We start from the raw sequence: 27236 nt of genomic DNA on the forward strand, positions 1-27236 counted from the left end.
TCCCAAGGGCTTATGGCTCTTCCCCTCTCCATATTATCCTCACAAGAACTCTGTGAAGTAGGTTAGGCTGAGAGTTGATGACTGGCCCAAGGTGAGCTTCATGGCTGAATGGGAAACTGAACCCTGGTTTCCCAGGTCTTAGTCTGACACCCTAATCACTACATCACACCAGTTCTCATCCAGTGTGATCTCATCTAAATCCTGACCAAAGGTACATGACTCCAGCCAGATATGCATATATCATGATCTGAATTGAAGGCTTCTTCCTCTTCTAGCTCTTTTTTTTTTACAAACATTTTTCTTTTTTAAGGGTCTTTCTCCATAGTACCAATTAGAAAGGCTTCTAAATTGAACTATAACCCTTGTAACCTAAGTTTCTTGTTGCTCCATTTTCTTAACAAATACGGGATCCTTGTCTAAGCTGATTAGTTAGATCCATTGGACAAAGTAGAGGAGATTTGCTAAAACCAACAAAATATGATAATACTTTTAGTCACAGTATTACTTTCCTGTTTGTTAATTAGAATCTATAATTTTCTCTCTTTCCAGCTTTCTTTGATTTGCTGGGTTTAACACATACCTTGTATTCTCTGCCACATAATCATCTATTTTCTATGTATTTTCTTATCATGTAGACATTGGTGAAACTAACCATTATTCTAAGTTAAAAGCTTAAATGGAATCCTTGTAGCTTTCAAGGCATGCTGAAAAGTTCTTTCTTTGAAAAGCAATTAAAGAATTAAACAAAGCAGCTTCATGATTGAAGTCATTTTTGCACACTTTGCTCATTTACTTAGAGTTATGAAAACTGCAGTCAGAGGGATAGAATTGATTACATGGGTCTTTCTCACCCAACCACTATCCACCCTCCCAATGGGATGCCAGTTGGGTGGGGGAGATTCACCTAATTGGCCCAACTTCTATGATTGTGATGGGTTGGTTTATATATAGTCACAACGGCTGGCTCTTATACAGCCTTCTTATATGTGTTGTTGTGTATATATGTAGGGATACATATTTTATTTAGTAGTGCGCTTACAGATTCATGGAAATCACACATTTTCATATTCATTCTCATGTTCATGCCCCCCTATTCTCATAAACAACCATTTGTGTTCTTCATAATGTATTACAGAGTTTCAGTCTTCTAGATCCATGCTATACAACTTTGAGTTATGTTTACGTGTCATATCAGAAAAATCCTAACCTAAGAACCTGTGCTTCTTCTGTACTGTGACTTAGGGGAAATTGAGACCTTTCATGTGTAATTAAGAACAATAGGTCAGCACAATATGGACTATGTTATTTTCCAGTGTAGGATACAATGCACATTGTCATCAGCTGCACAGTATTAATTGCTAGATGGAAAAAGAGATTAATATTGTCAGTTGTTTCAAGCTGTTTTGCATAAATGCTGGCAGTAAGGAAATGGGTTTGTGCTTTATTGTTATACATTTTTAATAAAGCCAGAACTGGAGCTGGGTCATAAAGAGATGTTTCATGAAAGTAACGGTAATGTTGAAAATAATAGTAATAATATACATAACCTTCAACTGATATGTACTGAATGGCCTCTTGCTAGGTCCCTCTTTGATCATTCAAATTAGAATGAGTCAAGATCCTCTTGGAGCTGATAAAACAAGAAACCCAAAATGTATTTCAGCCAACCAGTGGAGGCCAACCTTAGGGCTGCCATACGTCTGGATTTTCCTGGACATTACTGAGGAGAATTTCCAAAAGGCGGCACTTTGTCCTGGATCTTAGGCAAGTCAATCAAAAAAGCTCAACAACTTTCAGGTTTTCCTTTTAAAAGCTCAACAATTTCAGTGGTTTCCTTAAAAAAAAAAAAAAAAGCTCAATACCTTTTTGTGGCAAGAGTGCCGGAATGCAAATTAAAACTTAAATCCATCCCACATTAGTAAGGTATTTCTTATCTTGTGATTCAGACAGAGTATAAGGTATAGAACTCTGAAAAGATCCTTCCCTTCTGCTAGCAGAAACAAGGAGATGATGCAAGCCATTTTTCTGTAGAGAGGCTGTTCCATATGGTAGGTTCTGCCAACATAACTGCCCTTTTTCTTGGTGGTCTAGAGATATTCAGAGGCTGTGATGCCATGATTTAGGAATAACACCAATTGAAATCAGTAGGATTTACTTCAAAGTATATATGCATAAGACTGGGCTGCACATGTACACATGTGGAAATAAGACCAATAAACACAGTTGTCTAGCATCAGGCTGCAGTTGGGTTATGATTCAATTCTCCCTAACATCATCTGAGATATAAGCTGTTTCATTCAAAAGCTTAAGCTACAATAAACCAGTTAGGGCATGATTTGGCCAAAGTTAAGCATGAGTTAGACTGATATCAATGGGAGAGTTAAAACATATGCTATGGCTGTAATCCTATACCACTCACCTCATAGAGGCAGTAAACTCAAAGAGATTTCTAAGTAGTCATGTATAGGACTGCACAGTTAATCTTTTTCACTGAAATCAATGAGGCTTTTTAAAGCATTTTATTTTGGCTGGACTATTCCCCTTGTCTCTAAGGAGTCCCAGTGCTCTCTGTCATTTTTCTGGCACAAGGGCTGGCATATACAGTGGTACCTCGGGTTACATACGCTTCAGGTTACATACGCTTCAGGTTACACACTCTGCTAACCTAGAAATAGTGCTTCAGGTTAAGAACTTTGCTTCAGGATAAGAACAGAAATCAGGCTCTGGCAGTGTGGCGGCAGCAAGAGGCCCCATTAGCTAAAGTGGTGCTTCAGGTTAAGAACAGTTTCAGGTTAAGTATGGACCTCCGGAATGAATTAAGTACTTAACACGAGGTACAACTGTATATGCTTAAGAACATGGGAAGCTGTCTTGCACTGAGTAAGACCGTAGGTCTTTCTAATTCAGTATTGTCTACACTGACTGGCAGCAGTTCTCCAGGATTGCAGACAGGGGTCTCTCCTAGCCCTACCTGGAGATGTTGGGGAATGGACCTGGGACATTTTGCATATAAAGCAGATGCCTTTTACCTCTTTTGAAATTTTGTATTAATAGCCTCTGGCGTCTAAGCACATGAGGAGACTTACTGATGTGATGATTCTGCCTCGCCAGGTTGGACAACAACAAAACATTCATACAGCTAAACAATGCAAAAGGCATCCACTGGGCAATGCCTTACTTTTCTTGTCCTTAATATCACTGCTAAACTTTCTGTAACCTCATGTTTTGGAGTGAAAATGAAATTAATTCTGGTTGGTCTTCTGAAATAATGTAAACGGGTTGACCGTGATTACTGCAGCCTCTTGGTAGATGATTTTAACAAGGACCATATGGTCACCATATGACACTACTGCTTTCTCTACTCCACTTCCATAAACTGCATATATTTTTTGCAGAAAAACTCCCCCCCCCCTACTAAATGTCTGTGGGGGTGGGAGGGGAAATTGACCTCTGTCACCTGAAACTCTACATTTATATTTAAAAAACACTGCCTTCTCAAAATAAGCCAAGCTAGAATATATGGGAGGCCTTTGTTGATGCATGATATCAATTTAGCGAATTGGCATAAGGAAGAAAAGAATCAAAGCAGTAGCATCTTGTGGTTGTTGGTTTTTTATTTTTGCTTATATTAAACAAATATTGCAAGCACATATTGTTATATTAGACAAATACTTTAAGTTTTTGTTTGCTTATTTGTTTACTTACATACAGAAAAGAAAAGAACAAGATAATGACCTAAGCAGGCAAACAATGAGTTGAACCAACTGCATTGAAACTGCATGTTTTGGCAGGCAGAATAGGCAGTTCTGTTCATAATAAAAGAGCACAAATCTGCTATGTGCAACACCTCCCTAATAGTTGTTATGAATCATAGGCAAATTGGGTTTGAAAAATTACTTTGGACCAAAGCGCTGGCTGGGAATCAACAGCAAGATCGAGTGGCTCTGTGACCCAGAATGGGAATCGATCTGGGGATAGGGACAACATTTCTGATGAAACCATAGGCTTGTTCACATTTTGCACTAAACATGGATACAAACCATCTCTACACATGTACAAGCATCCATGTGAAAAAGTGTAACTTGTTGATTTCTACAGCTCAACGACTGTATACAAAAGTTACACAGACTGTATGCTTGTTAAACATTAAATGTGAATAGCAGATCAAGTACACAGCTCAACTACTGGTGTACACATGTACACAGATTGTACACACTGAATGTAATATGTGAACACACTACGACACAAGACTCTGGAATGTTGCAGGAAAGCACAAGCCACCAGGAGCATGAGTGACTTCCTCTCTTTTCCATGTGCTTTCACAGTTTTGACTTGAGGACCACACATTTACATGGATGTAGATCTGAGAGATGGTGCCAGAACATTTGCTGAGGAAGCAAACAATGTAGGCCATAGTGCTCTGGACACACACATGCCCTGTTATATGTAGCTTGAACCCTCTAAGAGTGGAGAAAGTCAAGTTTTCCAACACACACACATACGCACTGCGCTCCCTCTCAAGAATCTCCCATGGAAACTTCGAAAAATTTGCCCTGAATCCCAAGACTGGAAGCAATCAAACTGTCACTTTTCTTTTCTTTTTTTCATTTTGCAAAGAGAGAGAGTGTGTGTCATAAATATTAATTTTGTTCTGTTAAGTGACTAACATATGAAAATTAATTCAAAGGCCACCAGAAGCAGCAGATTTGTTCTGCCTTACTTATAGCTCAAATTGTTCTGTTTCTATAAAATATATGTTATCTACACCCTTATGCAACAAATGCAATGGTATGGACCCATGAAGCATAGTTGTTGCATGAATGCAAACTCACAGAATTAGTAGCACAAGGAAGCATCCAGTGATGACCCTCCATTTGTGCAATGGAAATAGGCTTGTGCAATGGAACGTCTGCTTTCTTTTCTCCCGCCCCACCCCCCATGCCACCAAAATATGTTCTGCAGGGTTCCTGATGACAGGTTTGCTATGTGTCAACTTCACCACCACCACACGCTCTTTCTGTCCCAGTATGCTGCAGCAACTCAGCCAGATGGAGGTCAAGTAAGCACCACAACCCCACCATGCTGTCCACTGATATTTGGGGGTTTGCAAGAAGCTGCAGCAGGGAGGGGAGGAGGAAGAAGCCCAGTTGCTTGGTCACACTACACTTGATGTTGCCTACAGACCTCAGAAATCTTAGGACTTATGCACAGATGCATATTGATGACTGCCAAGTGGCTTTCACCTGCATGTTTGAATGCCCATCCACATTCAATGGTCACAGACTGAACTTTGGTGCCACCAGCATTCCATCTTTGAGATCCTGGTGTACCAGCATCCTTGGGGAGCACCTCTCATTCCAGGCACTCATTTGTCAAGATGGGCAAATGTTACGATGGGGCTATTCTTGGAACTTGAGACAATGTTTCCTGTTTAGCTAGGCTTAACTCATAAGACAATGTTTTATGCATAATCACTATTACTGGAGAGATAACAGAACAGTTTACAATACAGAACTTACCAGAATTGGGGAGGATAGAGGAATGTAGCAGTGGGGGATATGAAATTTCTGAATTCAGTGACATCTAGTGAGATCTGGATAAGCTGTGTTTTGTTTTATTGTGAAACTTTTATGGCTGATGCTCATATATCATACTAGAACGGATGTCATAAATGTCCAGAAATAAAATTTTTGGTCATTTAACAGCAACCCATTTCTACTTCTCCCACTTTGACATTTCAGCAGCCCCCATGTAGTATGGCCCATGCACAGCACACTTTACAAGTCACTTTGTACAATCACTCTGATTACTAAATTGTCATTCCCTACCACAAATAAAAGGGACGCAGGTGGTGCTGTGGGTAAAACCTCAGCGCCTAGGACTTGCCGATCGCATGGTCGGCGGTTCAAATCCCCGCGGCGGGGTGAGCTCCCATCGTTCGGTCCCAGCTCCTGCCCACCTAGCATTTCGAAAGCACCCTTAAGTGCAAGTAGATAAATAGGTACCGCTTTATAGCGGGAAGGTAAATGGCGTTTCTGTGTGCTGCGCTGGTGCTGGCTCACCAGAGCAGCTTCGTCACGCTGGCCACGTGACCCAGAAGTGTCTGCGGACAGCGCTGGCTCCCGGCCTCTAGAGTGAGATGAGCGCACAACCCTAGAGTCTGTCAAGACTGGCCTGTACGGGCAGGGGTACCTTTACCTTTACCTTTTACCACAAATAAAACCATTGATGCTTCAAGAAGCATCACCACCTTCCATTTATGGGTAATAAGAAGGGGCAGATTTGTTGGTGTAAAACAGGGGTTTGGGGGGATGCAGCCCTCTAGTCCTCTCTTGAGACTCTTCCCGTTTCTTTGACTGGTGGGAATTTGTCCTTGAACTCTGACAACGACTCTCACTTGCTTGGATGGGGGATAGAGAGGGCTGTAGAAACTAGCTCTGTCTACATTTCCCTCTGGCCTTGCCCATGCTTATCATGTGGCCTCCAGAAGATTGTCCAGAAGCGAAGGTAGACTCATGCTGAAAAAGATTTCTTAATCTTGGAGTAAAAAAGTGCCTTCAATGGGGAAAAGCAGAAGAGTTGGGGGCTCTTTTTAAAGAAATCTTTTCCAGTTTTTGCTTCTGTAATAAATTCTATGTGGCATGGGATCTGACATCAGTGTCTCAGCAAGAGTCATGTGGATAGCACAAGCCACATCTGCCATACCAGGTAGACAGAAAGACACAGGCGCAAGTCCAAATTCAAGAGGTTCAAAGATTACAGGGATGAGAGGCACTGAATGATGACTTGTAAACCCTGGGGAAAAAATCCCTTACAGAAGAGCAGCATATGATAAACAAGTGCAGATACAAGCCAAGAAGCTTTAGGGGAAGAGTCAATGGGAATTTAAAGGAATGTTACATCAAGCTTGAAATGTGGTCTGCTTTTCGAAAGGGATTTCTCTCCTACTGGGCAAGGCTAGGCCCAAACCCACTGTTGTCTGAGGGTAGGCAACAAATGACACTCCCCAGCCAAGTAACTTAGTAGGTCTCATTTATAGTAGGTTTCATTTTATTGGATGGGCTTTGTTTTTATTGTTTTGCAAATTGCCCTGTCTATTACAAGATCCTGATGATATGGTCGTTAAAACTACTACTACTACTACTACTACTACTACTACTCATAGCAGCAGTTTGGATAAGAATATTAATTATTTCTGTTCAATCTTTTTACATATGTCATGAAGCTGATTCCTTTTAAAAAAATTACTTTTAAAGCAGCATTCTATGATTTCATAGACGCGAGAACTAGAATCTAGCAACGTCGAAAAACTAATCCTGATGGGTCCACAAACAGCTCCGAACTCACCAGCGATTATAGAATGCCACCAGACAGGCCTGATTGTGTGAACTGTTCACAGGCTGAAATCTGCATTTTCTCCTGTGTATTCCAAAATACGTTGTGCCCCTCTGAAAAGAAAATAATTGCTTTTGACATTATTTGACTGGTTTGATTTGAGCAGGCTGTAATTACACAGTACTGATCAGGTTTCCATAGGGGGTTCCAAATTCAGGAATGAATAGCACAAACATGAGGGTTAATCACAAACAGATACAAACCAGAGTCTCCCTCCCCAATTCTTAGTCCCTGCTTTTAGACAAATTCTTGCAGACTTTGGAACACACAGAACAGCAAATGTTGCAAGAATAACTGGTGCATAAATGTTTGGTGCAACTGGAAAAGAACTGCACTGTTTGTTGCTGATTTTGACATGCTTCTTGGCACAGCAAGCTTCCAAACTGTGCTCCACAGATGTGAGTTTCTAACTCACTTGGTGAAATTGGAGGTGGACGGGATTAGCACATCAAACCTACGGCCCTCAATTCATTTCTGACTAGCTTCAGTCCAAGGTATATTTGTCAAATTGTATTTCCATTTTTTAAAAATACCCCAAGTGGGTATATGGATCTTGATGCTTGACTGAGAAAATATTTTCCAGCATCCTTAGATAACTGAAAAAGTAGTGATGCTGGTTAGCATCTAGCACTGGAGTAAAGAACATTTTTCAGTCCATACCAAATCAGCTGGTTAGAAGTTACAGCAAGCCCCTGTAAATGTCATTTGTAGGAATCTGTTTGGGTTCAATCCACTTCTGAACATAAGCAAGAAGAAACTGATTTCCACAATTATGATAATATGACAATACTTGATGAAACACTTTTATTCAGGTGGTCTCTTGTTAACTCTATCAGATGTGTTGCTTTTGCTCATAGATAGATTCAAGTTTAGGGCTATGCCTTATGCAGCACCTTCAAAAATCAGACTACATTATATCTGAGACCGCAACTCATTCTGCTGTCACCATCTAGTAAAGGTCAATTAAATGTGGCAGAAAGTGTGAACCTAACTTTTAAAACTTCATGTAAATTATGAAGTATGGCTTCTAGTATGAACTACACAAATAGTGGATCTGCAGCCTGATCCAATGTAAATGTTCCTGCAAGTAACTGAGTTCAGTGGGGTTTGCTCCAGTGTAAGCAAGCACACAATAGGTGCTATGTGAATCTGCCACATACAGGATTCCATGCCTTTCATATTAAGGTAACAAAGGCCAAAGAAATACAAAACATTTCAGCTCTGACTATCACTGAGAACAGTTTATGTGATAAGTTTTTAGTGTAGAAAAATTACAGTCAAGCCAGGAGGATTTCCCTACAGCCATTTCCTCTTAAACTCCAGATTAACTTTGTTTTCATATTTTACAATCTCCCTGTCAAACCACAGGAAAACGTCGTTCCTTTTCCATTCCTGCATCCATATTTTTACCCCATATTTTTAGTTCTCTACAGGAAATCACATCTTTCTCAATCCCTAGTAATATCACTTTAAATGTTGAAGTTTCAGAGTTCATTGTGTAATTGGAAAGTAAGACAGGCAAAGCTGTAAAAAAAAAAAAAAAGAGCTAACTCTGCTCAGATTTATTTTATGTTTGATTGACTGGGGAAATGACTTTCAGTTGACATCTGAGCCAACAAGTTAGCTGAAATAAAATTTTGCTTAATACCTTTGCATCAATAATCTAGGCACAGCACCATTGATTGAAAATGTCTGATCAATAGAGTATTACTGACTGCCTAACTGTAACTTTGCCAGACTTTTTTTGCTAATTCTGCTGATGACCTTTTTACCACTGCGTTTCAGGTTCACCATTTTTTTCTCTTTGAAATTCAATTTGCTCTTTTTGCTATTATTTAAGGAATTTACACATCCAATTGATTTCATTCTACCTGGTACAGTATGAGTGTCAGATATAAAAGACTGTGTTGGCCTGGTACAAAGCTTTTCTAATTCCCTAGGAGGTATATAAAAATAAATTATATAATTTCATAATAGTAAGAGAAAAACAATTTAGGTGCTACATATTCACAGAAATCATAGTACTAGAAAGACCTCATTTCATCCAGTCTTTTTCCGCAATGCATCCACCCTCACCCAATAGATCAATTCATTTACCCAGGTCGGAGATGTGAAGGGTATGCCAAGTCAGATTATTGACCCATTTACCCCATGGGTAACCAGTGTAATGTCTTCCAGATGCTGGACTACAATTTCCATCAGCCCCAGCCAGCATAGTCATCGGTCAAGGATAATGGAAGTTCTAGTCCAACAATATTTTGAGGGCATTACACTGGCTACTCCAGATCTAGGAGCAGCCCTCTAGAGCCTCAAGAGCATTTTCCTAAACCTGATACATGATCCCCTTTAATCGGAGATGTCAGGAAGAGCACATGGATACCTCTTCAGACCTTCTTTGGGGATCTTGATGCTTCATGGAGTCACCACATCCACTCTAGATGTTATGTCACTACTCTAACCAGGAAGTTAGGGCAGTGGTAAGGAAAGTGTGGTTTGATTGTTTAGAAGAGGAGAAAAGAAAACCAGGGGACAGAATGATAGATGATGTGGAAAAAGTGGCTGATAGATGTTGTCTCCCCTCTCTCATAACAGCAGTATCTCTGGTGTGGGACACCAGAGACAGTAGGTGTTTTGCCTTGGTAGAGAATAATGTGTTTGTGATTCAGAGGCTGTGATAGCAGCACACCATCCTTCTTCTTGCAGTTCGTCTACCATTGATAGCTCTCATCTGTGGCTCCTAGAAGCTGTCAGCATGTGATAGTGGCCAGACCCTGGGTAATGGCTTTGACTGGTCAGCTAAACCAGGTTAGGGTAGTCTATGGGTCGTGAGTTCAGACTTGTCTATCCCTTGCATGCAAAGACAGGCTCCGGTGGATTGAGCACCAATAGCAGGTCCAACAGTCATGAAGGCAGTTTCTGCATATGCTGTGAAATCAGCAGCAAATGGGGCTCATCAAACTGGGAAGGTAGCCCATCTAGGAGAAGGAAAATGCTGATCCTAAACCACTGCTGCCTTGCTGCTATACTCACTCATGAGAAAAAGGACAGGACAGAATCCCAGCAGAAGTGCTTTCCATATAAAGAGTGGTGTGAAACAGGGGTGTGTTCTTGTCTCAACTCTCTTTGGCTTATTCCTCTTCCCGGTTCTCTCATATACCTTCAGCTCAACTGAAGACAGTGTGTACTTTCATTCAAGGAGCGATGGGGGTCTGTTCAACCTGGCACATCTTTGTGCCAAGACAAACAGGTGTCAGGTCCTTAGCTGATAGATGTTGTTTGCAGATGACACAGCCTTGACAGCACACTCTGGCGAAGCTCTACTCATCAACCATTTTGCACAAGCCTGCAGGGAGTTTGGCCTTACCATCAGCCTGATGACATCCCAGCGCTTGGCCTTACCATCAGCCTGACATCCCAGCGCTCCAGGCATCAACACTGGTGACCACATGCTTGAGGGGGTAGGCAATTTTGTCTGCCCGGGTTCCACCATAACCAACAACCTCTCCATTGACATTAAGCTGGACAAGCATATTGGCAAGGCAGCTACAGCAATGCCTCACCTCTCCAAGAAGGTATGGAAAAATGTAATGCTTACTGCCTGGAGAAAGGCAGTCAGGTTATGCATCCATAGCAATAACCAAAGAGGAATGACCTCTAGGAGGAACACAGAGAGAAGAAACGCCATGGTAGATCTGCAGCAACACACACAGATGCCTTCGTCTGCCCCAGCTGCAACAAAACAGGACTCTCCCATATCAGTATAGCCACAGCAGTTTAACTTAATCCTCAAAAGTGAACTCCTCCACTGTCACCCATGCAAACTATTTCACGTTCATTGCTTGCAAAAATATGTATGCACCTGGCATAGATTATATACTTGATGAGAGGAAGAATGTTCTTTCAGCTAACCAGCCTCTATCCCCTATTCCTCTCTGCATTTTCCAGTTATTGGTATGATTTAAATATCTGCAGGGCTGAATGTATTCCACATAGTCTGTGGAATTGCCTGAGATTACATAAATCATAGCTGGAAATCAGTCCGATTATCGCCAGTCTTTTATGGGGAGGTGAAGAAATACAGACATCACTGAAATGGACTTTAATAAATAAATTTATTACAAGATAATTGGGCATTTAATAGTTACATGAAAAAAACTCATCCATATTTCACAACCCCATGTCAAAGTATGTCTGACTAGAATATCTGAAGCTCTCAGGAGCATCCACATTAAAAGACTGAATAGAAATCATAAACTGTAAAATTAATGAAACCGTTATATATTAAGCCAGAAAGTGTGAAAAGCAACACAAAATTGGGCCCCTTGGGAGAAATTGTGGCTAGTACATGATCTGTAAAAGATTGGCTATACATTTCTGAAGGTTTTCTTTTCTTTTTTTAAGAAGTGATTATGTAAAATGGATATGCTACTTTTCCATTAAATAATCTGAGGTGATCGTTTAGATCTGAAATACTGTCCCTTTGCTAATTGAAATAACCGAACATCATCTGTGTCAATCAAAGGGCCTTGGGATGCTTCATGAATGGAAAAGCTGTAAAGTCTGTTGCAAATCCCTTTCACATCTTTATCAAGCTTTCATTGATTTCACCAGGCCTTGCTTCTAAGTCCATGATTGCATGATGTACTACAGTGAATTCCGATGGAAATTTGGTGACTGCCAGTGGATTTGACCATCACATAAGCAGGATTGGCCACTTTCACAAAAATGTGTCCAAAATTTGAGGGATCATGTATCTTTTTACAAAATACATCTGGAACTGAATGTTGATATTAATCACATTCTGGACATTCATACCCACCAGGAGCTGTGCATTCACAATTGGGGGTCCAGTTCTGTGGAACTCTCTCCCAGCTGCTATCAGATAACAGAGCGTCCCCTCTCTATTAAAACTTTGGCACTTACCAAAGAGGTTTTTTCAAAAAAAATAATCAGCAGGCATTTAAAGTCATTTCTGATTTTATAGTTCATTTTAAACTGATTCTATTTCTATTGTACTTGTTAAGCTTACTATATACTACTTAGATATTATTGTAATTAAGTGATATATAAAGGGTCATAAAACACACATAGAGGAGAATCTGTAAATGGAATATGGAATAGCCAATCAGAGGCCATAATGGCTGGGAATGTCCTCTAAGCTTCAGCATGTGTCTGTGAGTTTGCTGACAAGTTCAAAGAGGACAGGATGTGCATGGCAGTTAAGCTGAATGAGAGGTGTGTATGATTTTTTTAAAAAAATAATTTTTATTATAGGTTTTCTTAGGTTACAAAAGTATGTGCATTGTCTCTTTTAGGTTTTTAGCATGTCATATTGTAGTTTCACATCTCTGCCCACATATGCTGTGCTGAAAGTTAGACCCTGTTCCCGTAACTGTTTGAGCCCACACTCAATATGTGAATAGCTTTGTTTTTCTAGAAACGCTACCATTTTTTAAAACTGGTGTCTATCAGCATGCTGGTGCCACATATTGAATTAAAGCTTCAATACGTCATACAGTCTAAGTCTACAATAATTGATAAAGTGGCATTTTCATAGTGAATCAAGCTGCATTCATTAGGCAAAGCACTGGCTTCCTTAAAACATTTTAATAGAAAAATGAATCTAATAATTATGGGGGAAATACCATCAATTTTATATTTTGTGAGAAGGTGACCAGAGACCTTTTTCGAATGGAATGAAATAAAGAATCATCTTTGATTTTAGGAATTATACCATCACTCTGATCCAGTTGTTTCTTGAGGAGCAGAAGGGCACACACCTGTCTTGCGGTGGTTTTTTCATTCACCTTAATAGTAGAATAAACAACGAGCACACAGGGATGGGAACAGTGAAAATCACCTTCCATTAAAGTGAACATGGAAGCTCTGCCATGCACATGTATAGATTCATGGATTGGGGGCTATCCATCCTTTTTATTATTTCAGCAAGCTTTTTACTTTTTTGTGACCTCATGCTTCTACATTCTTTAATGGACTATGCTAGTGCTGTTAAATAGGTATGTTTTCTTGCTGCTGTTTTAGTATTTAATGCAGCTTTTAAATTTCATGTTTTTGATTGTATTGTTTTAAGCTTTTATAAGATGCTTTGGATGTTTTCAAGAAAAAAGTAAAAGCAAAAAAAAGCATACATTTGTGTGACAAAGGGCCATTCACAGGCAACTTTCAGTTGTGTTGGAGGGAGGGAGGTAACCTGCTTGACAGAGAACAGCCCTCCACTTGAATGACCAGCCCTCTGTTTGAATTGCTGGCCTGTCCAAGTCTAATTTAAAGATCAAGGACTATATGAAGGAAGAGGAGGAGGGGCCTTGACATTACCCACCAACACCTGAACAGCAGACCAAGCAAGGCACACAGGTCATCTGGTTCCTGTTATGAGGAGATGCATTGCATTTCCATTTAAATGATAGTAATTATTTCTAATTTGTTGTCTATATAAAAATTATGCAAACATTATGTGAATCTTTGCCCACTTTTTCCTCCTCTTGGAGGATGCATTAAGTGGCTGTTCTAAATTGGTTTCAGCAGGACTCTACTGGGTACAGTCATCAATGAATCCAACTCTGTTCGGTATTCATGGGAAAGATGGGCAATGTATGGTGAGAAGCTGGTTCATTGTGAAAGGCAGTGAGACTCTAGTACTCAGCAATGGGTAGGAACTGCAGAGCTTCCCAAACACGAGATAAATCTAGAGTGTGCCCAGTCTAAAAAATGCATATAATTGTTGGCTATATCCTACAGTAATGTCAATGACATGATCTCTATTGTACTACACGAGCGTAATTGATGGCTATAATTAACATCGGGTCACACTTGCCTATCTTGTATTCAAAGAGTTGTCTTTAGAGTATCATTTTATTGGCAATGTGTTTGTGCCAAAAATATGCATCTCAGATATATGGCCATGGAGTCATGCTGGTGAGTTTGTAATCTACAAATGCCCTTCAAACAGATTCCTCTCTCTGAAGTGTCACACACTTACCCTGATCTGTCTATCTACAAACACAGGGGGCCCAGAGACTTTCGACTTGTTATCCCCACTAAATAGCAGGAAGCATATAAAGGGGTGTGCTGTAACATTCTCCTTAACAGTGGGGTGGGAGGGTGAGGGTTATGATAGTAGCAGTGTATGCAGAACTTGTTGCTGTGTGTGAACATCCTGGGATTAATTCTTTGAGCCTTTCACATGTACAAGTTGACCTGTTAGACACAAGAGATGCTGCACCCCTCTCTTTACACCAATTTGTTTTAATAGTAATTTGACTGAAAGCTATACAAATTGACATTTGTGTTGAGGATGTGTTTTCTCTCCTTCTTGTTTTTTCGCCCTTTTTTGATGGGCAAAAGATCAGATCAGTTCTCCTTTAGGCTCTTGCAATTAACATTTCCCAGATTGGGTGCGATGAAGTGCACCACTTTTTGATTATCATGTAACTTTGAAAGGATGGATGGTTCTTCAAGAAAAGATTTTGCCAACCTGGTGCCCGCCCCCCCCCCCAGATGTTTAATGAATTAGGAAGGGAACAGGGATAGAGAGGAGGAAAACCCTGCTATTTGAGTTCTAGCAACTTGAGATTTCAACCTGTCTCAAAATTCCCTCAGTGTTCTTTATTTGTTTTGGTTTTTTTAATATCATTTTGAAGCTTCAGATCGGGGAGAGATGCTGACACCATGGAAATAAGGTGAGCAAGTTGTTTGTGTCTATGTGCAGCTGTTACCAGCCTCCAACCCACACCCAACCCTTTTGCTTTATCTCCCAAAGGTTTGTAGGCAAAAAAATTGCTGCAGCATGAACATTGCCCGAATGTTCAGTGCCAAGTCAGTGCAGAGTTTAGAGTGAAGAGTCGAGGTCAGTACACATGAAAGAGGCCATTTTAATTTTATTTTCTCTGTGGCAGGCTCTAGGCACAAAACAATTTATCTGTAATTGCGGTTTGCCATGAGGATTTGGGGGATTTTCTTAACACCACAAAATTGGCTCCAGGACAGCAGTGCAGGATAGATGCTCCCAGATCCAAATTGCCATGCGGGATAACTATGGGATTGAAACAACATTAAACAGTGTGTGGTAGATACAGAACAACAGGTAGACCTAGCCAGGTCCCCAAAAATTTTAATTAGCGGAACTAGAAGATACTTGACTTCCAAATGCCATACATAGCTAATCTCGAAAGACCAAAACAATGAAGGGCTTTCCCTTTGGCCCAATGTCAGGCCGCCCTCCCCCCTTCAGCAATTTAGGAAGCCCATTATAGGAAGATACCTTACGAGGAGAGGAAATGTCCATGTGGCTCTGGGAGGCAGGAAACAACAGAGCATGCCCTTCTTCATTGCCAGTATTCTATAGACATTCGAACTAGGTTTATCCAAACCATCTTATATAAGTTTCCTGGGTGTTCAGAACAACACAACATCTCCCTATTACTACAGGACGAGAGCCCAGAAGTTACATATTCAGTCGCCAGATATTGCGCTGCCATGATAGATATTCGACGGAGAATGGTCTATGCTACAATTCAATCCTAAACTGAAGGCCCATATTGTTAGAGCCACACTTCTGAAGCCCGCCCCATATAGCTGTGTTAACCGATCTTTTAATTTTTCTCATAAATTTTTACTCACCCATTGTCTATGCTTAATTAAGTATTCGTATGTATATGTTTAAATCTACATTTGGTTCTTACTCCTATTTAATAATTATTCACTTAGATTCATACTGTTATGCTATTTATTTAGATGTTTTGCTTATGCTGGTCTATGACCATAATAAAGTACTTGACTTGACTTGACTGTGGGATTGGTGAGTATATGGTTTCTACAGCAAGACCACCAGCAGACCAATGAACCTCTCTGCCAAACAGCTACTCTGCAAGTTGGTTAACATATTATTTATCTGTTTATTTCCTATATGAATTATTTCCCATGAAGCATCATGAAGTGATTTTTTTAAAAAAACTTACATAAAAACAGTTACATATATAACAGCAATTACAACAATTGCATGTATAAAAACAATTACCTGTGTGTGTCAACAGCTCATACACATAAACTATTTACTCCTTTTTACTTATTTACACATATTCGACAAAAGAAGCCTCACCCTCTCTTAGTAACTAAGCTACTTAAATCCGATGGAGGCTCCACTTGAGCCAAAGAACTCCATTTAGAAGGTTTATTGAAAGAGGAATGTCTTTAGCAGGTGTCACACAAACAATAAAGAAGGTGCCTTTCTGATACATAATGGGAGGGTGTTCCAAAGGGAGGGAGTGCCATCACACTAAGGCCCAATCCCAACATCATGCAGAACGAACCATCTGATAGGATGGCATTTGCAGAATCCCCTCTCCTGCAGAACCCAGACCCTGCAATCATCACCTGAGGCCCTTCTTGTGCCTCCTCCACGAGAATGGGCCTTTTCTGTAGTGGCTCCATGCTTGTGGGGTTCTCTCCCCCGAGAGGCTCACCTGCCGCCTTTTTCATATATCTTTAGGTGCCAGGCAACAACACTCTTCTTACTGCAGGCCTTTGGCTAATTTAAAAATATATGGTCCATCAAACTGCAGGGGGGATTTTTTTTTTTGTTGGTTATTATGTTATGTATCTTTATGTTTTTATATTGTAAACTGCCCTGTGATCCATGGATGAATTGCAGTATTGAAACAACAGCAGCAGCAGCAGCAACAACAACAACAACAACAGCAGCAGCAGCAACAACAACAGCAGTAACAACAACAATGTGGTGAAATTATCATTTATCATTGATATTTTATCGTTCTTATCATTGCTTTAGTCCTGCTATGCTTTTGGCAGAACTGGCTAGTTTTACTGTGAATTTTGTATTTTAACATGTTCTGTATGAAAAATGTTTTTCTATTGTTTTGAACAGCCATGGTATTACCAGTGAAGGGCAGTAGAGAAATAGTTTTAGTAAATAAATATTGACTACTTTGACAGGCAGCAGCTTTCCAGGGCCCCAGCCAGACAGAGGCCTTTCTTCTCACCTGATCTGTGAGATGGTACGGATTGAACCTGGGACCTTCTGCACACAAGGCATGGGCTATACCACTGAGCTAATTTGCCCTTAAACTGCTTTTCGGTATGTATATATTTTTATTAACCACAAATGGACTCAGTTTAGCTACTGGTTTTTCTTTCCTTCATTGCACAGCTGGTGTTGCAATCTGAATGACTGTATTATTTTTCTATTCCTCTATTAGCCCTTAAAATGTACAGAAACCGCTTATATTTGGTGTCTCTTCTTTCCTCATTCTTGTTTTAAATGTAGTAGACCTTTCTTTGGCTTTGCGAGTTCCTTCCAAGAAAAACTTTCAAATGATGCCTCTGACTAGTCCTTTATTCAGAACTCCAGAACTCTGCTGTGGATGGACAGCTAATTCTCTCTCTTTGTGTCGCTCTCCTCCAAGTGACCCTACACAGTCCACATCATGATTATTGAGCCCTAATTTCTTAAAGCTGGAATAATTGAGAAAATGTCAGAAAGATACCAAACAAAAAAACAAAGATCTATTTGGAAAGGGCAAGCAACATGTTTGATAGAATTGTCATAACAAATGAGGAAATATTCAAGGATTTTCAATTCTTAGTACCATAATTTTCTGCTGCCTTAAGATGATGTGATGATGTTGGCAAAGTCACACTCCACATTTTTGTCTTTTGTTTTACTAAGGCTTTATACATTGTAATATCACTGAGACTGGGATTGCTGCGAGCCACTGAAAATAGTTGCAATAAAGATGGCACTCCATACAATCTTGGCATTATAAAATACAAAATGAAAAATAGCCCAAGTCAAGTATCAAGTATAGAATCCCCTATAGAAGAGCCAGCAAAAATACAAGTTTCCTGACTTGCTTTCTTTTCCATTTTTGTTTTATGATAAATGAAAGTGATTGGACCTGCTCTAACACACAGTTACACTAGGCTACAATAACATTAAATGCAAGTACTAATAAATCTTCTATCTTGTGATTCCTTTTACCCTTTCCTTCCCCCTTCCCCCCACTGTAAATGATACGGTTGTTTCACCCGTATGCAACAACATGAACTAAGCTGGTAGGATTAAATCAGTCCTCCCCACTGCCTATGGCAATCTTTTTGCTATCCCATTCAAAATTCAATTTAGTAAATACATTTCTTCCTTGAACACTATCATCAGTAGTGGCACTACCACTCACCCCATGGGCTTCCTAGAGGAGGTTAGGGATGCTGAGCAGCACCTCGGAAATGGAATGTGCTGCTTTACGAGGCATGTCTAATAGGGAGGGTATTTGGGGCCTCGGCAATGCCATGCAGAGGGGAGAGACTGGCACAACCGTTTGGTAATCTGTACCTGCCAACTCTGTTCTTGTCAAGCACATGTTTGGGGGTAGAAGATCAAGGCCCCTGTTGGTAATAAATCTGAGCCTTGCTCCTTTACTGACATCATTCTCATGCAGATTATTTTTTAAAAAACCGACTGTTGAACTATTAGTGATAGTATCCCCCCAAAATGCCCTTTGGTTTTGTATTGTCTGTATTATATAAATGTATTGTATTGTATTTGGGAATGGGGTTGTTTCATTTGTTTTGCTGTATTATTGTTTTTTTTAGAAGTAATCCACCCTGGGATCTTATGATGAATGGTGGGTGGTAACTATTACTGTAAATAATAATGTTGGGGCGGTATATATACATGCATGTACGTGTGTGTGTGTGAGAGAGAGAGAGAATAGGTAGACAGATAGATAGAATATTGAATTTTCATTCCTTAACATTGTCAGAATTTTCTGTCTACAGTATGTATACACTTTGATTTCCCCTCGCCTACCCCATTCTAGTTTGGCAAAAATATGTTTTGTTTTGTTTTTTTATTTGTTTTGTTTTAAGGATCTTCCCCCTCCCCTGACAAACAATAGAGAAAATGATTGTCCATTTTCTGTATACTTTATTGCTTTCACAAAGCAAACATAACAAACAGATACAGAACTCCCACCCAAAGAGCTGTTGGACAGAGCTAGGAGAGTGATCAATTGCTGGGATCCGGCCACCATAATAATGAGGAAGGAGGAGGGTGCACAATGGCCGTTAACCCAAGATAATGATCGAGTGGTAGTATAGTAAACACACTCTGCATTCGTCCAGGAAATGTCATGTACACTGTATAATATAAAGGGAAGTGATCGAGCGTATAGATATACAAATACTGCCAGTGCCACCCAGCCTGGATGTGGCATAAAAGGAGCCTGATTAAGTAGTCTATGATAAACACATCATTGTAGTCTGGAAAGTATTAATATTTTTAGAGTCATTTAATTCACCACCACACTGAGTTCTTCTGTAACACTCCAATGTAGCATTTTTAAGGCTATGGGCATTCAATTCTTTTTCTTGTATCACAAGGTTGAGAGTGTCTTTGAAGGTCACATAGTACAGTCAGCTGCTCAGAAGTAGGATCTTCGATACAGCAAGGAAACACAATTGCAAGGCTGAAGTCTTCATTACAATGTCCAGCCCCGTTGCATGAAACACCAACTCCCACACAAGACAAAGGAGAGCAAGTAAAGGCAACCAAATTTTGGAACCAGCCAACACCACACTGCTGTTGCAGAATTTTGGCAGTCCGTTAAAATGGTCCACCCATGGCAGAAACAAAACTAATAGCTCATTTATGGTCACTTTGGACAGTTTGTTTGTTTATTTGTTTGTTTGTATTTATATCCCACCTTTTCCTCCAAGGTCCTATGATCCCTATCAACCATTCTGTAAGCAATGACCACACCCCTTTTTAACTCACACCTCCTCTTTATGTTTGGAGTGTGATTGGAAAGATTCAGAGTAGTGTAGGTTGCATGTTTTAGAAGGTCCTAGGTGATGACACTGACCATGGGACCCACTCCCTCAGTAAGTCTACCTCCTCACTGCCATAATCACCAGAAGCTGCTGCACATCTTCCTCACCATTATTTCCACTATGCTGGCTGCCAGGGAAAAAAGCCAATGACCAAGCAGGCAGTAGCATCTACTTCTCCTCATTCTCACCATCATTGTTGGCTAGAGTGACTGGCGGGTGAGCAAGCAGGCTGTAATAGCGAAGGGATAAAACAATTCTAGAGAGCTCTTTCAATGCACTCTATCTTAGATATCCAACCATGCTGATCCTTGATGTTTGCCCTGGTTCAGAAGCAGGCTGTGGGACATGTCACAAATAAGAGCTTTCATATACAAGGCTGAGCCTCCATATGAAGGTTGGCATTCTTACAATAATGCATTGTTTATCTGTTCCAAAATTGTCTTAACAAAAACCTGATTGTCACATCTGTTGCTACAAATGGTCAATGAAATAAAATATGTGAGTATGGAAGGAGTAGGAGAAAGGCAAATGGCTGTTCCTTTTTTCTTCTCTGGAACAGAAAACAAATTCTAAAGCTGAACTTGGCTTGGAGGAAATATAGTCTCTGAAAGGGAGCTCTGTTTTGTCCTACAATACAAAACCTATTAAATACTTGGTGTGATGTGGTAAGATTTTGTCTGTCGCCCTTTCTGTCCAAACACATGGGAAACAAGCTTAACAAAGTAAAGGAAAAGGTGGGGACTTTCAAAGCAAATGGATATTAATATTTTCCTATCAATACATAAAAGTGCACTCTTTTTTATGACTGCCGAAGATTCTGCGGTACTTAAGATTTTGAAAACCCTTTCAAAACTAAGGTCTCTTTGAAGTCAGAAGGTTTATAGTAATTAATGACATAATAAAAAAAACGGAGTCAGGGTGATCTATGTCTCCTTGCTTCATGTTCCAAAATGTCTGTTGGCAAAGCCCATATAACTATGCACTTTGTAAAGTTGCTGCAAGACCCCATTTTGAAAAGGGAAATGCTGGTAACCAAGCCCACTTGAACAACACTACAATCACATGCCAGTAGGCAATGTAAATGAAATAGTTACTTTGATAGCAACATGAATTTCACTTGCAAACTTCTAAGAGATGGTAATAAACAAAGGATAAAGAAAATGTTATTGAAATACTTAACTGGTGCTCTTACACACATGGACTTTAAAGGATTCCATGGGAGATTCTAAACTCTATATACATTTTTATGAAAATTTAAATGAATATCTGTCTAATCTCAAGTGCATTTGATTTCTAAAAGGACAATTTTGATGTTCCGTGTTGAATTATTAAGTAAAAATATTCAGTTATCAGATAGTTAATTAAGTGGAACTGACTGTATTCATTAAAATATTTGTTCCAAACAAATGTATTTAACATTCAGATATTATGCAGAATAGGTGACAATTGCATATCTCCATGGAGATCAATAATGGTATTCAGATCATTGTGTAAAGAGTCTGCAAGTTTAATGCAGAGAGAATGTCATTATTATTTCTCTCTTAATGATGGTCATTATGCGCAAACACTGATTGAATTCCATTTGTTACCTGCATTTGAGCTGAGAGGAATAATTACAATTTAAGTGTCTCCATTAAAATTCATAAAAGAATATGAATGCAAAAATTATACTTGAATCTGACAAAATATACTTTGAGGATATAAATTGTGTTTTCTGATAGGCCTCTTAAAAGTATTAAAAATAGCTTCATTTTAATAGGACAGCATATAAAGATCATGCATTATCACCTTTATGTTAATTCTCGTAATACATGACTAATACTAAAAAAAGTAAAGAAATTAACTTTGAAAAGTAGAAATTAACAAAACAATAGGCTGCTTGACTTCATACATTTGGACTGAGGTTATAGTGTCCAAGTCTCACAGTACCCAACTCACTAGTTAATAGCTAGGTAACTAGTATTTTGGGGGGCACTGTAAGAATTAATCCAGCCATCCTTTCTGTGGTCTGTTTCATTAGGGGATTCTTTTTTACATCAGTTAAATAGAATATCATTAGTGGAGCCATTTAAAATCCCCCCACCCCAACACTCTCTCTCTCTCTCTCTCTCTCTCTCTCTCTTTCACACACACACATAGAGTGTGCTTTTCTCTGTTGTACCAGCTGCTTCCTGCCCAGCAAGCGCCATTGAAATACTTCTTATTAAGACTGAAGGCCCTGATTCTAAAGGCAGGTAACCAGCCTCTTGTGACTTCAGCTCCTCTTGGCATCCCACCGAGATGCTCAACACTTCACAGGACTGGGCCCTTAAGCCCTAATTAATAACTGTAGCTGTATTCCTGAGGGTCTGCTTAATGACCTATCTCCTGCTACAACAAAGGGAGATCTCTAGGCTTGCAGTCCTCCGCATCCCCGAGTTGGGGGAGCTGGGCCTTCCCTCAGAAGGGCAAAACAATGCAGAGCTCTTCTCCAGCCTTGTTTGCCAGACTACAGATGTACTTGTCATTTGGGGGAATAGCTTGGGACCATTTCATTTGCTTTGAGCCGAAGATGATTTATTGCATTCAGGAGCACATTTGGTGTGTGTGTGTGTTTTTCTCTACTTCTGCTACTGTATTTTCTAGGGTGGTGTGCTCTGTTTGGCTACATAATGGGGGTGCTGGGCTTTTCAGAAAGACAAGTGTGCCATTTCAGTATGGATCAGGTGACTTTTTGTGAATGGCTTTGTTCTGGGGGTGGTCCTTACCAAACTGATTCCTAAAAAAGACATTTTGCTGCTGAAGACAAAAGGCAAGATGGCACACACACCCCCCACACAAACACACTCGTTCCATGTACAGAAGCAGACACTGGGCCAGCAGTTGAATCTTACATCAGCACTGTCAACATCCTACACTGTACCCAAGGACAGCAGCCCATCGTAGGAGGATTTGAAAGGCCTGTGGCACACGCACTGCTATACCCAACAAAAGGCAATACCTGGGGGGCTCAGAAGGAATTATGGGGGGCTGCCTCTGCTGCTTTGGTGACTAATGCCCATTGGGACAGGTTGGGTGGAAAGTAGAGAGGCCAACAGAAGGAAAGTAGAGAGGCCAATGGCAGGCATAGCCAACCAATTCTGGTTTTGTCCCCATCCTCCTCACTGCTGAGTTCTTCAGTGGTTTGAGAAGGAGGAGGAAGCTGCTGGGCTGGTAGGTGGGGGAGGGTCTTGCTAACAGCAGACTGCAGTTAGTGGGGCAGTGCCCCTATTTGCCCTAACAGACCAGCCTCCACTGCTCTATTCCCCCCACCCCAACATTGCTTCCCAAGACAATGACCTTACACTGCCTAATGGCAGAGCTGGCCCCAACACCATGGTATTCTGAACCATTTACTTGTGTGTAAAGATCCCTCTTCGACATAGGCTCTTCTTACTGCAAGGAATTAGAAAAGGGAATTCATCAATTTGTTGTGAGCAACCTAGGCAAATGGTATGTCCCCAGGCAGGGTACACTACTGGAAACTTTTGTGTTTGTGAAAACTTTTCTACTCGCTTAGGTTCCCCATGGTATTGAAATCCCCGGAACATCAGGGTTCTAACTCATGTGACAAGCAGAAGTTTAGCTTCCATTGCATGGAAGACAATGAACTTGGCAATGGTGATCCAAGTGTGGGAGTGGAGCCAAGAGGGCACCCACATGCCCTCAATCTCACAGCTGCAATCCTGTGATTCACCTGGGAATGAGTCCTATGAATCCAGTGAAGGCTTAATTCCGAGTAGGAATACCTAGGATTCTGTTCTTAAATGTATCAAAATTAGGAAGATACAGGCAAAGCATCATAGAAAGACTTTTTAGGTTTTTGAATTTCGCACTGTTGCAAGACAGAGCAATAACCCGGGAGTTCACAGGACTCAAACTCTCCACTTTCTTCCTTTTTTAAATAATCTTTTTGAAAAGGTCTCCAGGCTGAAGCACACAACAATTACAATTTATTATTACAGTGATATTTTTTAATATAATGACAGTAGAAGCCTGTTAATTGGGTTATCAGTGGACAGTCTGTCATGCTGATTAAGTGGCTGCTCCAATTAAGAGAAGAGAGCATTTTTAATTTTAAAAAAGACTAAAAAAAAACCCCTCTTAAAATGACACTAAAATATCCTACCAAACAAAGAGACACCAAATAATCACAGTACTGCATTTTTATTTGATCTTTTTCTCCTTACTAATTTATATTGGTTAACTTTTATATTAAAATGAAAAGGATGGTGCTGGGTGTTATTTTGGTATGTGTGTTTTACCAGTCTAACAGCTGGTTAAACACTGCTTAAGTTCCTGTCATGAGGCGAACACCATCAAACAAAATGTGATGGTTCTTCTTGAGGATCACTCTCCATGAGCCAGCCCTGCTGACATGGCTGCCCAGCCTCAGTCAATACATGCCAGGGTTTGTTTGTTTGTTTGGAGGAAGGCATGATATCTCTGCCCGACACTGGAATTGCAGATATTTCCTTCCCATATAACCTATATTCCAGGCTTAATGGTAATCTTTGGCTTGTACCTTCCATTCATTTCTTTAAAATAAAGAAATAAATCAATCCAGAATATGGACCTAGAGATGTCAGCTGCCATACAACTTTGAAGATAGGAACTAACACAGGTAATTCAGAATGCCTAGTCTGTATTTATTTTATTGTTTATTAAATTTATATCCCAACCTTGGGATGGAGGAATTGAGGGGATGCTCTCAAATCTGCAGATGACACCAAACTGGGACAGATAGCTAATGCCGCAGAATCAATATCCAGTATAACTGTAACAGATTGGAGAATTTGGCCCAAACTAACAAATGAATTTCAGCAGAGACAAATGTAAGGCTCTTAGGCAGGAAAAACCAGCTGCACAGCTATAAGATGGGGGGACACCTGGCTTGCCAGTGGTACATGTGAAAGGGAACTAGGGGTCCTAGTAGACCACAAGCTTAACATGAGTCAACAGTGTGACGCAGCAGCAAAAAAAAAGTGAATATTATTCTAAGCTGCATCAACCAAAGTATAGTGTCCAGATCAAGGGAAATAATACTACCATTCTATTCTGCCTTGGTCAGACCACACCTGGAGTACTGTGTCCCATTCTTGGCACCACAGTTCAAGAAGAATATTATCAAGCTGGAACATGTGCAGAAGAGGGTGACCAAGATGGTCAAGGGTCTGGAAACCAAGCCTCATGAGAAATGGTTGAGCGAGCTAGGTATGTTTAGCCTGGTAAAGAGGAGACTGAGAGGAGATAGATAGCTATCTTCAAACATCTAAAGGGCTTTCGCATGGAAGATGATAGGATGGTGGGACCTGAACTAATTGATTCAAGTTACAAGAAAGGAAGAGCTCTTCAACAGTGGAGCAGACACCCTTGCAAAGTAGTGGACTCTCCTTCCTTGGAGGTTTCTTTTAGCAGAGATGGATGGCCATCTGTCATATATGCTTTAGTTGAGATTCCTGCATTGCAGGGAGTTGGACCTTGGGGTCCCTTCCAACTCAACAATTCAACTCAGCAATCCAAAAGGATGTTAAGCAAGAATGGTTGTCCAGCTCAGTTTGAGGTAGGCCTGGGTCTAAATGGGGGAGAAAACAGTTCCTGCAATTTGCTCAGGGTCTGCATCAGCTCCCAGCATCTTTGGACAGCTGCCAGGGCTCTAGCACTCTGCCAGTGCCTACCCCCAAAACTAGCACATGTCCTATCCCCCGTTTTAAACATTTCTTTGGGCCCAGAGATTAGAGCATCACAAGGCATTTGGGTCTAGCTTCTTCCACTTTAATATCTCTACATAATGTTGATCTGGGGCATTGTGAGAAATTTAAATGGTAGCTAGACCTAGCAAGCTAGCACTGCTTGGAATACTGCTGCTGCCTGCCATGGTTAGGTATGCCAAGCAGGACCAGTCAATGGAGCAGAGGGATCCATCAGAAGGCATTTTGCACAAACATGGCACTAGCCCTTGATTTGTTGGTATGTTTTAAAATATGGATATGGGTGTTTTTGGAACACAGCTTGGTTTGTTTCTGTATTTAGGAACTAGTGTGCAGGGAGAATAGAGAGAATTTTTCTGACTGGCAAGCTGAAATGCTTGCACTGACAGAATGATTGCCATACTAGTTTGTTGAATTTCTCGCCTAGTCTGGATACAACCCCACATGTATGAAGATATATGCACAATGTGTATACAATGTGTCCCGCATTACATTCATTGTTGCTTTTTCCTAGCTTGTCTTTCAACAACAAGGCCCCTAGAGATGGCTCACAATAGTTCTAAACAATTTACAAGGAAACCATGGCAATAAAATACAATTAATTACTGGAGCAACAATTCATATCAACAGCAAAGAAAACGGGGGGAAAAAAACAAGTTTGCAATTCGCTGCACACTTTTCTGGAACTAACCCCATTGAACACTATGGGTCTTAACTTCTGCGTAAACTTGCAGAAGATCACATGGTAAATAGGGACAGACAACTCAGTTTGATTTTCAGTCCCTGACACTTTTACACAAGTCTATTACATCCTATTTCAGCATGAAATTGGGGGAAAAAAATCTCTTTTTGTTTTGAAACCACATGAAATTCTGCATTTAAAGATGTGGTTATGATATGGTTTTTGAGCTGAGAACTGCACCTTGATGTTCAAGAAGCATGAAATCCAATGGATAGCTACCTTTGATCTGTATATGAATTTAGGCGGTTTGGATCAGGTCCATTCAGATCACATCAAGTTTGGATCAGGAATTTGCAAAGATTGAATTTCTCAAGCATCCATAATGGCAAGGCACACCAAAAGCCTGGCAAAACAAGCATGTCTCCACTATCATCACTATCCATACTGTTGTCTTGGACATTAAATTTGTATTAATTTTGACATGCTTCTCATTTTCTCAGTGCTTACTACTTCTGGCTCAAACAAACTTGTGTTAAATCCTGAGTACAAACCCAGGGAGAAAG

General features: G+C 40.3%; 1 protein-coding gene across 9 annotated transcripts in view; it reads right to left on the reverse strand.

Annotated features, from left to right (window-relative positions):
• Positions 1-27236, reverse strand: part of LOC310664653 (uncharacterized protein) — a gene marked incomplete at its 5' end in the record, with an annotated part of 413140 nt that overhangs the window by 199274 nt on the left and 186630 nt on the right. Inside the window, one exon of one of the 9 annotated variants that reach the window (XR_014505016.1) lies at positions 15136-15448. The exons of the other annotated variants lie outside the window; for them this stretch is intronic. Of the gene's footprint in view, positions 1-15135; positions 15449-27236 lie in introns of those variants that run through there. 9 annotated transcript variants of the gene reach the window in all.

The sequence above is a fragment of the Podarcis tiliguerta genome (genome assembly GCF_965153285.1).
Source record: "Podarcis tiliguerta genome assembly, chromosome: 1".
Taxonomy (NCBI): Eukaryota; Metazoa; Chordata; class Lepidosauria; order Squamata; family Lacertidae; genus Podarcis; species Podarcis tiliguerta.